A 17271-nucleotide genomic window follows, 5' to 3' on the forward strand; every position below is an offset into this window, starting at 1 on the left:
ATTGTTAAACTAGTGTTAAAAAGACAATAGTTTTGATACAAATATTTAACATTATCACTATAGCTTTCAGTTTGAACATTATTAAGTACTAAAACTGTTCCTTCCAGGTTTTTAATTCTCGTTTTCATATCATAAACAAAACAAAGATTACCGGAAGATACTCATGGAAATCTGACAAGCTAGTATTTACTAACTTGTTAGTTTAAAAAGTTTTGCTGGGGTTGTCAACAAATTTAAATACCTATTACCTGCAATAAGTAGTTGACTTATGATAATTTTATGCCATAAAAACATCAAAGGATACCTCCTTTTCCTGCATTGGTGTCTTCCTGTCTTTCAACTTGAGCTTCATAAAGAGGTAGTAGTTCTTTTAATGTGATAAAGAGATTAAGGAAACATAAGATTAGATGCAGATTGCAACATAATTCTCAGAGAAATTATTTTCCTCTAATGCATGAAATACTGAAAGAAAAACTGCAGTATAACACGTTTCGCAAATTTGAAGTGACTTCCACGCCAATGGATGTTGATAATTTCTAAAGCATTGGACATATTGGCCAGATAGCAGGTGCCCGTGACATAGATAATAACCCCCTTTAATACAAACGTATTTGACAATTTTCTTTTGAGATAATGTTTTATCGAGTTCATGCACGTTACAATTTTCTAAATCATTCTTTCTTTAGAATCAACAACAACACAAACCTGGAGACCTAGAGTCTTTGGTGATGCTGTGGAAATATTTGCAAACAACATAAATGTAAATGATACTGAACCTTAAACCAACCTGAATTGTTCGCGCGGGACTTATTTTCGCTTTATTCACTAATACCCTCCTATTTAGTTTTAGAGACGGAAAAAATCCTGATAATAATTATATACTTGCGGACGTATTATTATTGTTATCAATATGTAATTATATCTCATGCGTATCGCCAGTCATAATTAAAACAAACTTTTAGTCACGTGAAAATATCTGATTTTGTAGTATATTCTGGCTGAACTAGTTTACGCTGGTCGTAGGCTAATGATCATATTACGTGCGTTGTTTACAGGACGACGCACAAGGAGTGACGAAATTTGTTCTATACAATTCTTGCAGTAGATTTGAAGATATGAAGCAGACACAAAAGTTTATTAGGGAAGTTCATCAAAGTTTTTTCTGTAAAGCTGAAGAAAGCAGAAACATTGCGGAGTGTCTCTGTGAGACAATGTGACTGGTGCACGACTGAAGATAAATTACTTCTTGTTCAATATACATAGCACAAAGTACATATTTACCGAACTGCGCGTTTCAGGCAAGAAATGCGCATTTAATATGGGCTACTATATTTTCCCTTTCATAACCATAGTTCTAACTTGTCACAGCGAATGTATTTTAACACAAAATATAAGGTGGAGGACGGTTTTTCCAAGTATCGTTAACACATGTATTTTATATTAGCGTAAAACTAGTAATCAGAAGTAAGATTTATCAGTGGAATCTGGTTCAAATATTCTTAGACATGTCTTAATATGGTCTTTAGCCGGATAGTTATGTTTAAAAATCCAAATTATGCAATGAAAAGAATAATGTGAATAATCTTTAAAATGCCTTACGCAAAATATATCACTGAGCGAACGTGGCTGGTACATATTGTATCTAAAACAATTTTGGTTAATTGAATTAGTTATCTTTTTAAAATAGTAAGTAGTGCATAAAAAGACTCTCATTTATTCAAGTTTTTAGATCAAACGTTCATTGTAAACTTTTCACAAGAAGAACACTGGTGATTAGTGGACCGTAATCATGAACATTTTATTTTTATGCTAGCGAAAATAAGGCAAATACTTTAGATTTTATGATTGCTTCAGATTCTTTATGGTTTAGATTGCTTCAGATTCTTTATGGTTTAGACCTAAACATAAAAATTTAAAGTCATTGAAGAAAACTAAATTTAACGTATTTGTTAAAATACAAGTCTTTCTGTTCTAACAATTTCAAACATAATAGCTCCAAAGAGTGTGAATAAATAAATTGTTCTATGGTAAGGAAAAGCTGCTGTAAGCATAACAAAGTAACTAGTCAGCGACAGTTTGTTATACTGGACATAGCCAAGACTGAAAGATCTGGGTTGTATACATAAAATGAATACAAATTTAATTTGGAAAGGGTTTCTTTGGGCTTATGTTGCAAAAATTGAAAGTTCAGTATGGGTTGGTTCTCATCTTTCAAGTGCAATTGCAATTTAGGTCATATTTAGGCTGTATTAGGTTTTAATAAATTCAGGTAATTATTGAGAACGAACCTTTTTCTGTCTTTAAAGTCAAGTTGATTTCGTTTTGTTTCGCCTCTTCTTACTGACCAACGATTTTATTTATTTGATTTTAATAGGTTTATTCTGTAATTCCGGATTTAATCTAGTCAGATTTGTTCACTCTATATATTTTCTACAAAATAACAAAGACAGATATCAAACAGGGAATGCCACGCACCAAAAACGCAGCCTCCCCAAAACGAAACCCACAGCACGCAAACGTGCACACCACAAACACACACGTACACACACACAAAGCCAACACACCAGGACATGTATAATATTGTCATAAATAGAGAGATGTAAATCTAAAAATGAAGCATCAATATCCGAATTGTTAGTTTTAATTAACTGAAGCTCCCTAGGATAAATAGTACCCATCAATTGACCAAAAAACGGATTATCCATATTAAGAATATCATCTAGATAGCGCGATGTATTATTAAATGCAATTATAATATCTGCCTACGTATCTGGAGAAAGGCTCAATATAAAGTCTCTTTCATAACAATATAAATACAAATCTGCGACAAGTGGTGCACAATTTGTACAAGACTGTATACGCCAAAAAGGAAGAGACCTCTCAGTGTTACATGTTAAGAAGGCCTAGTCCAAACTGTAGTTAGTTGTTGTTGATTACATGTGGTACTGTGAGGCATATGTGGGTGTGGCAGGTTTTTTTTGTTTTTGTTTGGTTTTTTTTTGTTTTGTTTTGTTTTTTTTGGGGGGTTATTTAGTTTTATTGCTTATTGTAGTTAGAAAAGATCTAGACCACTCTGATTGTGAATTTGCAGGCTTTCTTTTTTTAAATAAATTGAGAAAATGTCTACAAACGCATAATTGCTAAACAAGAAATAATATGGGTGCAATTACAGAGACAGGCAGCGCAAAACTACACTGGTTCTCAGCTTGCTAAAGCAATCGCTATTGCTCGCACAGAAAGCAAAAAAACTGCCTCAATGGGATTCGATGGCTTTGATCTTTTTCCTTCTTTAAACAAAAATCCGTCGAGACAACAAGGACAAATATCCAATGGTCATTCCGTTACTAGGCCACAAAGTATTATATATAGCAGATGTTACAATCGGCAAAACAATACAGGTTAGCCCTACAATTTCTACATAATTATATATCTCTTAAAAGGATTCCTTTGATAGTGCATTAATCCAGAATATTGCCGTCTTCAAGTATATAAAACAATTACCAAGCACTGGATTTATTTAAAGAAAAGAGAAAATATGTTGATAAACATTAAGTAAAACTTGCCATAATCAACCGTTAAAAATATAAGCTTTTTGCGCATACTAAATAGCTTTCCTTTTTGCTATAAGATTTGTATTGAAGCGTTTATTACACAATTTCGCAATGTCAGATTTTTAAGACAACAACTTCCATAGAAACGTTTTATTTAAATTTGTTTTTATTTCTGTTTCTATTGAATTTAATTTACTGAAACTGGAAAGATGAACTTTGTGCTGATTCTTATTCCAAAAGAAAACTTTCTGGAATGCTTTCGTCAAAGTCTTTGTTTTCCTTCTTTATGTAAACAGTCTTCCGTTTAAGATATTCTGTTATGACAGTAGTCACTGACAGGTGCAAGCTAAGCTGTAGCCAATCTTACGTTATATTATGCAAAGCTGTTTGCTTTTCATGTCATCCGAATGGAATACTTTTTTTTTAAATTTTGCTTCGAAAACACTCAAAACGAGTTTGATGTTTGTTCTTTCTTAAAAATATTAGAAGAACTGTTGATCAATTTAATAAATACTCAAAATAAGTTTCAAATTTAATCTGAATCCCTTGCAAGAATATAAGCATTGCTTATCATTTGAGAAAATCAACGAAAATTAGAAGAATATATAAATGTATAATGCACCCTAAAAAACAAACAAACAAAGTTGTAAATTCAGAAGTACTTACCAATATTAAGTTTGTCCGATTATTCCTACTTGAAGGAAAAAATGACAGACGGACTACTTTACTATTTTATACCCCTTTAGCACATCAAATATCCAATTTGCGTTTTCAGCAAAATTAAAGCATTATATGATGATGACGGTGTGCAATCTGATTTACTATGCATAGTTTCAATTTTTTCCTCTTTCTTTTGAACAAACGTTTGATGTTTACAACTGCAAAAGGTAATACATATGTAGGTAATCAGAATTACATATCAAATTATTAGGTGAAGTTGGGAAAGTGAAATCAATGTGAAAAATCTGAAGTCAGTAGTGTCAGTCACTACCTTTTTGTATGCCGTTTTTAATTACATTAATTTGTACCCGTTGGTATCCAAACCCATATCTTTACGAATAATCAATTCATTTAATATCATTTTTATATTCAAACCAAACCTCCTAATGGTTTATTCAAATTTATCATATGTTTGCCATTACTTTCTGAAATAATTTTAATGAAATATCTTGACTTTTGCACACAGGAAAGTGCGAAACATATTTTCACTGAGTAGAAAGAAATATCTAAAATATAAATGGCTTAGCATTAACATGAAATGAAAATGCATTTGTTTGTCAAATATCTTAATTCGTGGATATCAGATCTTTTATTTCCACAAGTTTGGTCCCGCGCAATAAAACAAAACATCATCAAATAGATTTAAAATCATATTTCAGTAAGTCAGTACATGTTTGATATTCAATTCAATTTTTTAAAAAAAAAGACAAAACACTGTCACAATTTACAGGAATAATTCTAAGGTAATTTGTAGTGATCTCCCTCCAGTACTGTCAATATCCATGAGTGTTGGCAAAGACCTTTCCAGACGACTAAGAAATGTTCTGTTACTTAACCTATGTTTAAAGCATTTATCAGATTTATTAGAGGCCATTTGATAAAAACATCAATGTTGACAGGAAACATAAAGTAATAGCATGTACCTTAAATATTAAAAACAAATAAAGTGGTTCTGTAAAAGCGTTTTGATCTGGGTATAATACCATCCCTGTGTACAATTACCTAATTCATTTCTATAGAGCATTTTAAAATGAAGGCTTACTTTAATTTTGTATGCATTAATTTTATTATCTCTATTTCTTTTTTTCTTCTTAATTTATTCACATGAATCTTTCCTTTGATTACATTGAATACAAACATTCCAGTGAATTCATTTATGATATAATAAACAAGAAAATACACCGAGCCTTAAGTCCTCTTGAAGGAGAGCTAGGGAATCCTATTCCGAATTATCTTCTCAGCATCATTGACATTTTCATAACTGAAATTGCGTTGGATCATTATAAGTATTAAGGTTAGACAAGCCAATTTATGCACCTAGCGGAGCTATACTTAAACAAGAGCTCGTAGGACACGAAATGCCCCCCTTGATGCATTCAGTAACTGCACAAGGAATAGAAATTATTTGGTCACTGTGAACTGGACGTTTGATGTACTGACCTCAAATCAATAATTATGGGTCATAAGTGACCTTCGTATGAAATGTGATCTTAGACCAAAGCATTCTCTAGTTATTTGGCAAAAAAATAAGTTCTACTTTTCTGGGTCAATGTGACCTTGACCTTTGACATACTGACTTCAAAATCTATATGGGTCATCTGCTGGCAATGATCAATCTTCCTATCTAGTTTTGTGATCCTGGGCCTAAGCGTTTTTAAGACATCGTCCGGAAACTGTTTAACTGTTCCAGGTCAATGTTGACCTTTACCTTGAATCTACTGACCTCAAAAACAATAGGGTTATCTGATGGTCATGAGCAACCTCCCTGTCAACTTTCATGATCCTAGACCCAAGCGTTCTCCATGTTACTGTCCCGGGACACTGTGACCTTGACCTTAATGATCTCAATATTAATAAGGGTCATCTGCTGGTCATGACCAACCTCACTATCAACTTTCATGATCCTAGCCCAAGCTGTCCGAAGCTATCGTCTAGAAACAGTTTAACTGTTCCATGTCAATGCTGACCTGGACCTTAAATCTACTGAACTCAAAATCCATAGAGGTCATCAGCTGTCATGATCAACCTCCCTATCAACTTTCATGATCCTAGGCCCAAGCGTTCTTGAGATATCATCCAGAAACAGTTTAACTGTTCCATGACACTATGACCTTGATCTTTGAACTTAATAATCTCAATATCAATAAGGTCATCTGCTGGTCATGACCAACCTCCATATTAAGTTTCGTGATCCTTATTCCAAGTGTTCTCAAGTTATCGCCCAGAAACGATTTAACTGTTCCGAGTCACTGTGACTTTGACCTTTAACATACTGACCTCAAAATCAATAGAGGTCATCTGCTGATCAAGACAAACCTTCCCATCAACTTTCATGATCCTAGGTCTAAGCGTTCTTGAGTTATCATCCGGAAAACGTTTAATTGTTCCAGGTCAATGTGACTTAGACTTTTAACCTACTGACCTTAAAATCAATAGGGGTCATCTGCTGGTCACGACCAACCTTCCTATCAACTTTCATGATCCTAGGCCCAAGTGTTCTTGAGTTATTATCTGGAAACCATTTAACTGTTCAGGTCACTGTGACCTTGACCTTTAACCTACTGACCTCAAAATCAATAGGAGTCATTTGCTGGTCATGACCAACCTCCCTATGACTTTCATGATCCTAGTTCCAAGCATTCTTGAGTTATCATCCGGAAACGGATTGGTCTACGGACCGGCCGACCGATCGACATACCGACCGACCGACCGACCGACTGACATCCGCAAAACAATATATCCCACCTTCTTCGAAGGGGGGGGGGGGATATAAATATTAGCGAAAAGATTGAATTCAATGATAGGTATTAATTAACCGAGTTGAACATAGTTAATTTCGGGACAATTAATTTACTGAATAATATTATCATGTGTTGAATTTATTGAAACCGTCTAATCTTATATTTTGTAAAGTGGAGAAATAACATCGATTCGAAAGGTGATAACGCAAGCGCATCTGAAAGAACAAAATTATACAAATGTATCTACTTTTCACATACTTTTGCAATCGTAATACTGGTTCACAGATTGTTTTTGCCCATTTCTCACGGTCAGATATAAATCATCAATCTATTCGTCAAATTATATATTCATTTACTTTAAGAACACATGGATTTACAACTTACCGCATGGCAAAACAATTTAAGGTTACTTGTGTGGTAAGGTGACAGACACTGGAGTAGGCCATTTACCAACCTTGACTTAGTAGATGCTCTCAATTAAGGACAAATGTTTCAGTTGTGATTTGGATGTAAGGTTACAAAGACTGAAATAGAAAATTCTTTAATCATTGCTGGCGTTATGGCAACATACATGTAAGGTCCGCAGTGGGATTTGAACCAAGACTTATCCGTTTAACATACCACTGATCAACGCGTTAGCAAATCACGGCATCGTAGATCTTTCAAAGTTTGCAGATAATTCAAATTAGCTTATTCCCAATTAAAGTTATTGAGCAGAAATCATTTTTGAACCTAGTTATACATTAGGCTTTCATTTAACGCTCTAGACCACTGCAGATACATTAAAGTTATCTTATGCCTAAAAATAAAATTACAGAAATCAGCAAGTTTCTATTTTTCAGTGACAGTACACCAAAACTAAGAGGAATGATTTTTAGTTAGCGTAACCCTAAACGCGATCTTAACCCAGTTCTTTATCACAGCTTGCTATACACAAAGTTTGGTGACAGTTGTCAATCCTTACTAAACTTAGAAGCAGGAATGCAACGTTTTGATAATCAGAGTGAAAAAAGACTGTTTTCAGTAAATGTGACTTTAACCTTGTCCCTTTGGCATTAAAATGCCTCTACTTTACCTTATACCAGTATTTGAACCGCGACCCATCCATTCAACGTTACAAAAGATGAAACAGACTAGCTCTATTGGACATTACACCACAATTTATTAAGTAATATTTACCTAGAACTTGAAACCACTGACCGCATACAATCCCAATCTTGGTTGTTTATCTATAAGCTACCTATAAGCTAGGTTCAACTTCAATAAAGAATTCAAGTTTTGGTAACAGTGGCCTTAGACCCGACACCATTAAACCCAAATGCAATCTGCACCGTGGTCTTGGAGTTTAACGTCGCCCACCTATCCAAACAACGACGGGCCCCGTTTTATACTTACTCCGCGGATTCCGATGTAGCGTTTTCTCTTTAAATGGCTCCAGCCTTTCTATTTTTCATTTAGAAGGTAACGAATATTCTTTTGTACTCTCTTGTATAGAGAGTCTTTCATGAATTAGAGGTTTCACCAAATATAGCCTACAAAAAAGGTCCTCAATAGATACATAAATTCAAAACAAACATAGAAAAAACGAATCTGTTTTCAATTATTACTTATAAGAGTTAATCAATTCAAAATCCTAGGCTAACCAAAAACTAAAACTCATAAACAAGTTATGAGCTTACCAAAATCAAAGATAACCAAAAACAGTTATCAAAGTTACTATATTTAAACAAACAGCTGATTGCATTTTACCATCAATTCTTTTACATTTATGCATGCATTTAACATATGTGATGATTAATATGTTAATTCTAAGACCAGAAAAATACCTGGGTTTACGATGACCCGACCGACCTTAAAATTATGCCCCGACCCTAACGTTTTCCCCCACTTGAAAATCAAAGCACTGAACTACTGATGGGGCGATCATGTCAGTCCGAGGGAAATTTTGGGTTCGGATCCCGCTACCAACCTAACTGTTAATGATTGTGGTCTAGTCCTGTTTTTTCTTTAGTGCATACATGGTATAAACACTTTTATTTATAAGTCATGTGGAGTTGCCTTTCAAATGCTGCACATGTCGATGTTTTGTATATGTTTATATCCTTATTTTTATCTATGCTTTTATATTGATATTCCTATCTTGGTATTTATATATATATTGTCAAATGTTGAACTGGCTATATGACTGCACAAACTATATTATAAAGCTGTGCTTTTCACGCTTTTTAATATCTACCTTTACCAAGAATTCAAACCTTTGTAGATTAACTTCCCTATAAAGCTGCATGACATACATTTATGTTTGAATTTATGCATATATAGGTACATAACGTTCGACCATGAACGGTTATATTACATATGGTATATCAATTTTTAAATCGTTTATGATACATATATCGATCAGTTTCTTTCTAACCATTACTCTTACTCACGTCTCGACCAAACTTCAAATAAAACGATTACCGGCTACAAGCTGTGCATTCAAAATCTAAATGGAAACATATGAGTTTAATTAAACTTTGATTTCAAACTAGGCGTTGTAACAAAATCATTTACTTAAAAACAAAAGAAACTTACCGATATGTAAAGTACGTTTATAGTACATGCGTTTTGAAACAAATCTGTGTTTTCGACATTTGATATAGTGTAAATTCAGAGCACTCAATATTTCGTGAAGCATTTATTCTTGCAAAGTCATTACATAGTGAATATGTCTTTTGTTTCAGTGTGGAATTGCAATATCTTTCATTGAATGAACACTAGATGCATTATTTCCTGAAATAATCAATGTAACATCTAGAGAGCACAAGTAACAGCAATGTTTATCTTACTCATTTTATGGTTTTTCCAGTTATAAACAATGTTACATGTTGTGTAGTTCCCCACCAGTATAAGGCTTAAAGCAAGCCGTACGTGTTGGGATTTAGCAGAGAATAGAAGTATGTTAACAAATGCAATAGAATCTTCAAGAGTCTTTTATCCCAAGAAAAGAAGCAGAGTAAATGTTTGAGATAAACAGAAGGAAAAGGCAGCTTCATAAATACTCGTGCGTCACACTTATAAGGTAATCTATAAATTGCATATATATAAGCGAATCTCAATATTTTTGCAGTATCTTGCAAATACAACAAGTAGTACATTTATGAAATTACTCACACGTATCGTTAATGACATATTGAAATTTGAACAAAACTATTTTATTCAATTCAATGATTTCATTTTATTCATATCATTTTTTTTACCCATTTTAAAAAGTCACAAAATTATGCTTGAAGAGTTTGCATTGATAAACGTACAAAACATAATTAAGGATACTGAGTGGTAGACACTGAACTACTTCTGATATATGATAGAGACACATTTGATTTTCCTTTTTAAAGATATGGCTTTAAGAAATGCTTTTCCCGCCTTTTAACAAAATTCGTTTGTTTCTTGATTACAGATGTTTGTGTGTGTGTGGTGGTTTCTTTCTCATCTTTTTTTTTTTTTTTTTTTTTTTTTTTTGACTTTTCAAAATTATATAAAGATTGAAAAATGAATTAAAATATATCATAGCTTTCATTAATAAGTTTCTGTTTGAAACATATGAGAAAATTCATTAATCTAACACGACCAGCAAATAACCTACATACAAAATTTATCTCCGGTTATTCTGCAATAAACCACTCGCGTGCAATGACGTCATCCGTTCAAGGTGCGTAGCGCGGTCGTAAAAATTAGTTACCCTTTTACTAACACTGTTGATACTAGTATGTCGTGTTAGAATCGAAATAATAAGTTCCCAAGTGTGATATATCGCAGAATAACCCGAGTTTTTCGTTCTTATGCGAAACAATATAACACTCAGGCCTACGGCCTTCGTGCTATATTCTTACGCATAAGATCCCAAAACTCGGGTTATTCTACGATAAACCAAGTTTGGAAACTTATTATTTCTTAAATATACTAAAAATGAAATATGACATATTTTGAAGAAAAAAAAATATTGCGTATTGCGGGGATGTTAGAAAAATCACTTTAATCCCATGGGTTTATCATGAGCAATTTAGTACAGTGACAAGTACGTTCATAGAAGACGTACTTATCACTTACATAGCCAATTTCGCCACATATGATTCTCATATGAAACGATTACCATATGAAATTCATATGAATTTCTTATGATAATCATATCGTAATACGATCATATGCTTTTCATATGTATTATTTCATATGATTTTCATATGAAGGTTTTCATATGCTACTCATATGAAACAATTAACATATGAAAATCATATGAAATATTGTCCATATGAGACCCATATGTTTTTGATATGAAAACCATATACATATCTCAATGCATTATGAAAACAAAATGGCGGAGACTGAATGATGGTCTGTACAACATACTCCTCCGGGACATATGGGAAAATTAGACCCATCGATTTTTCACACGAGTGAAAATATTTTATATAGCGCAAAGAAGGAGCCCTTTACTTTATTTAAATTCATGGAAAAAGTATTATAGGTATTTTAGCTTTGCAAACGATGTGATAATATGCAATGCATTGTCTTTCTTATGAATATTTTATTTCAAAAATGAATTTAAAAGAAAATGGTCTTTTTTGCGTATACTTTATGTCTGTCTATCTACAATTAGAAATATAGTAAAATATGGATAATTTGCTGAAATTTCTTGTGTTTAACAAAGAATAAATAGATTCTTATGTGTGCTTAAAGACCTTTGCAAACGATTTAGTAATCTATATTCATTTAGCTATTGTTTCATACTAATTTCAGTTTTCTAGGTGAAGAAGAAACTGGTCTTTTTTAAGCATTTTGCAGATGAGTATAGGTATTTTTTCCTTATCGGAAAGACTCGAACATTCTCGTATGTTTCCGTCAATTCTTACGGAATTTAAGCTCCTTAACGGTAAAGACTGACATCTTCTCACCCGCTAAACAGCACACATGTACGAATTTATAAATTAGTGGACTCTCCATAATATGATTTGTTTACAGCCAATAATCAATTTTAAACAGCTTGAGGATCGAAGTTCAAAATTTAAAAAAGAAACGTTGAAATTTTAGGCGGCATATTTTGGGCAAGTTAGAAGTAGAAAATTAAAATTAAAATTTTGAAAGGATGATGTTGAATTTCGCTTACAATGAATTTCGCAAAGACTCGGAAATCGAAATTAAAATAAAAAATATTCGTCGAATTTTGAGGCAGAATTGAAATTAGATCCAGCAGGATGACCGAAATTCAAATATTTTGAGGGGAGCGGTCGTCCAGTGAATAATGTGTCGGCCGCTCAACCCAGGGGTCGTGGGTTCGAGCATCCGTGAAAGGGGACACGACCATGACTTCTCATATGACACCAGTACTGGGTTTTCCCGGAAGCTGGCTGTTTAAAAGATAGTTTCACATTCAATACCAGTTTTAAATTCGATTGCTTTGAAAATTCGAGCATGCTTGAAATATAATACCGAGCTATTTAGAGTTTTAACAAGGAGCTGTGTTCAATAAACGCTTGATGCCCCCTGTCGCATCCTTGTCGATACAAAGCAACCTAAGTCCAATACGAGGTCAAGTTCAACGTCGAGGTCAAACTGAGGTCAGCTGATGTCTGAAGATGAGGAATGGTCACAGGTTACATCTGCATTAGTATCAAGTCATTCTAGTAAGAGGTATTGATGCTAGACGAAAGGGTCCTATTTAGTTAACATCGTACAGATGGACGGACTGGCGGACGGACGGACGGACAGGACAATCACTATATGCTTTCCGCATCAGTAGATGCCAGGGGCATAAAAACTTGAATTTCGATATATCCGATCTTGCACGATTTTTATTCTTTGAATCTTGAGCAGACCGCAGTTTCAGTATTATACTGAAATTCAGCTTTTCAAAATTTGGAGTAAGATTTTCGAGATGGCTCGACACTAATTGCTTGCTCTATATTCGACCGTTTTTCATTTCAATATCAATCTTGGAACAGGCTGTTCATTTAATACGAGATCGAAATTTGGCTTTTGGAATATTATAAATTTCGATCATTGAGCTGGCCCGAAATTAAAAGCTTTTTTTTGCAATTGACGTTTTTCGATCTTCAAGTGTAGCTTAGGATCAAAATTCGATAAGTTATGAAGTTGAATTTCGATCTTCGAGCTGGCATACAATTCTAAGCTAGTTGGACACCGCTCATGACATAATAATAAATGTGCAGTTATTTGATTACATAGAAAAACTACTTAAAATCTTTATTTCATAATCATGAACATCAAAGAAAGTATTACACTTATATCTCAGTATATCACCCTAAAGAATAAGATAAAAAAAATAGCACCACCTTCAGTATTTTCAGGCCATATAAATTATATATACTTTTAGAACTTACTTTAGTCCAATTTGCTTGATTAATGGAGTTATTGCCCTTTGACTATTTAACAGTACATACAGTAATATACTGTTATCGTTGAGAGTTTTCTCAGCAAGCACAATTTGGAATTTAGCCGCTCTTCATTGGAAGCTTTACTATCAAGAGGACATGTGCATAAACTTATTTTATTTGTGTCCCGGTCTGATAATGTTTCGAGTTATTGCCCTTTAATTAATCAATAATAGTATACTATAGTACAATTCTTGTTTTGAGTATTTCTCAGCAACCACTGGGTGGAATTTAGTGAAAATTGATAGGAACCTTCACTATAAAGAGGAGATGCCCACTATTATTATCTTCATGTTGCGGTTTGATGATTTTTCGAATTATCTCCCTTCAGTTATTCCACAGTAGTTTACTATAGTACAGTTCTTGTTAGGAGTATATCTCTGCAATCACTGATTGGAATTTAACAGATCTTTATAGAAAGTTTCAGTATAGAGAGGATGTTATGTTTAGGTTCAGGTTGGATGAATTTTAGAGTTATTGCCCTTTCATTATTTAACAGTAATATACTAGATCTATAGTAGGATAATTTCTCAGCAAACAACTGTTGGAATTTGGTAAATCTTTAATGGAAGTTTAATTCTTAAGAGGAGATGTGGATATATTCTAAATAGATGTCAATATAGCACCAAATACCTATCTCACTTGTTCTATATGGCCACAGTAAATGAAGGTCAATATAACACCAAGTTCCAATATGACTAGTTCTATATGGCCACAGTAAATGAAGGTCAATATAACACCAAGTTCCGATATGATTAGTACAGCATGGCCGCAGTAAATACAGGTCAATATAGCACCACGTTCCGATATGACTAGTTGAATATGGCCAAAGTAAATAGAGGTCAATATAGCATCAAGTTCCGATATGACTAGTTGAATATGGCCACAGTAAATAGAGGTCAATATAGCATCAAGTTCCGATATGACTAGTTGAATAAGGCCACAGTAAATAGAGGTCAATATAGCACCAAGTTCCGATATGACTAGTTCAATATGGCCACAGTAAATGAAGGTCAATATAACACCAAGTTCCGATATGACTAGTTGAATATGGCCACAGTAAATGAAGGTCAATATAACACCAAGTTTCGATATTATTAGTACAGTAAGGCCACAGTAAATAGAGGTCAATATAGCACCAAGTTACGATATGACTAGTTAAATATGGCCACAGTAAATGAAGGTCAATATAACACCAAGTTCCGATATGACTAGTTGAATATGGCCACAGTAAATGAAGGTCAATATAACACCAAGTTCCGATATGACTAGTTGAATATGGCCACAGTAAATGAAGGTCAATATAACACCAAGTTCCGATATGACGAGTTGAATATGGCCACAGTAAATGAAGGTCAATATAACACCAAGTTCCGATATGACTAGTTGAATATGGTCCCAGTAAATGAAGGTGAATATAACACCAAGTTCCGATATCACTAGTTGAATATGGCAAGAGTAAATGAAGGTCAATATAACAGCAAGTTCCAATATGATTAGTACAGTATGGCCACAGTAAATAAAGGTCAATATAACATCAAGTTCCGGTATGATAAGTACAGTATGGCCACAGTAAATAGAGGTCAATATAACACCAAGTTCCGATATGACTAGTTGAATATGGCCACAGTAAATAGAGGTCAATATAGCACCAAGTTCCGATATGACTAGTTCAATATGGCCACAGTAAATGAAGGGAATAGAACACCAAGTTCCGATATGATTATTACAGTATGGCCACAGTAAATAGAGGTCAATATAGCACCAAGTTCCGATATGAATAGTGGAATATGGCCACAGTAAATGAAGGTCAATATAGCAGCAAGTTCCGATATGACTAGTTGAATATAACACCGAGTTCCGATATGACTCGTTCAATATGGCCATAGTAAATGAAGGTCAATATAACACCAAGTTCCGATATGACTAGTTGAATATGGCCACAGTAAATGAAGGTGAATTTAGCACCAAGTTCCTATCTGACTAGTTCTATATGGCCGCAGTAGATACATGTAAATATAGCACCAAATACCAATTTGACTAGTTCTATATGGCCACAGTAAAAGGAGGTCAGTATTGCATGAAGTACCCATATGACTAGTTCTATGTGGCCACAGTAAATACACGTAAATATTTCAACAAATCCTCTTCTGACTAGATGACTATTCTTGTTCGTGTCCTCTGGCCAAAGTGCTATATTAAAATTTATTTACTGTAGCCATATGTTACTAGTGATGAAAGTAAGATTGTTTTATTTAAGTGTTTTCACTTTGGCCAGAAGACACTAATAAGAATAGTCATCTAGTCAGAAGAGGATTTGTTGAACTATTTACGTGTATTTACTGTGGTCATATATGACTAGTCAGTATTTAGTTCTATATAGACGTCTATTCATTGTAGTCATAGGTGACTAGTCACAAAATACACTAAAAAGCATACTCATCTAGTCAGAAGAGGATTTGTTGAAATATGTACGTGTATTTACAGTGGCCATATAGAACTAGTCATATGGGTACTTCGTGCCATATTGACCTACTTTTACTGTGGCCATATAGAACTAGTCAAATTGGTATTTAGTGCTATATTTACATGTATTTACTGCGGCCATATAGAACTAGTCAGATAGGAACTTGGTGCTATATTCACCTTCATTTACTGTGGCCATATTCAACTAGTCATATCGGAACTTGGTGTTATATTGACCTTCATTTACTGTGGCCATATTGAACCAGTCATATCGGAACTGGGTGTTATATTCACCTTCATTTACTGTGGCCATATTCAACTAGTCATATCGGAACTTGGTGTTATATTGACCTTCATTTACTGTGGCCATATTGAACCAGTCATATCGGAACTCGGTGTTATATTCACCTTCATTTACTGTGGCCATATTCAACTAGTCATATCGGAACTTGGTGTTATACTGACCTTCATTTACTGTGGCCATATTCAACTAGTGATATCGGAATTTGGTGTTATATTGACCTCTATTTACTGTGGCCATATTCAACTAGTCCTATCGGAACTTGGTGTTATATTGACCTTCCTTTACTGTAGCCATATTCAACTAGTCATATTGGAACTTGGTGCTATATTGACCTCTATTTACTGTAGCCATACTGTACTAATCATATCGGAACTTGGTGTTATATTGACCTTCCTTTACTGTGACCATATTGAACTAGTCATATCGGATCTTGGTGTTATATTGTCCTTCATTTACTGTGGCCATATTGAACCAGTGATATCGGAACTTGGTGCTATATTGACCTTCATTTACTGTGGCCATATTGAACTAGTCATATCGGAACTTGGTGTTATATTGACTTTGATTTACTGTGGCCATATTCAACTAATCACATCGGAACTTGGTGCTATATTGACCTCTATTTACTGTGGCCATATTCAACTTGTCATATCGGAACTGAGTGCTATATTGACGTCTATTTACTGTGGCCATACTGTACTAATCATATCGGAACTTAGTGTTATATTGACCTCTGTTTACTGTGGTCATACTGTACTAATCATATTGGAACTTGCTGTTATATTAACCTCTATTTACTGTGGCCATATGTACTAATCATATCGGAACTTGGTGTTATATTGACCTTCATTTTCTGTGGCCATATTCAACTAGTCATATCGGAACTTGGTGCTATATTGACCTTCATTTACTGTGGCCATATTCAACTAGTCATATCGGAACTTGGTGCTATATTGACCTTCATTTACTGTGGCCATATTCAACTAGTCATATCGGAACTTGGTGTTATATTGACCTTCATTTACTGTGGCCATATTCAACTAGTCATATCGGAACTT

This window comes from Mercenaria mercenaria, chromosome 16, assembly GCF_021730395.1.
Source record: "Mercenaria mercenaria strain notata chromosome 16, MADL_Memer_1, whole genome shotgun sequence".
In the NCBI taxonomy this organism is placed as follows: Eukaryota; Metazoa; Mollusca; class Bivalvia; order Venerida; family Veneridae; genus Mercenaria; species Mercenaria mercenaria.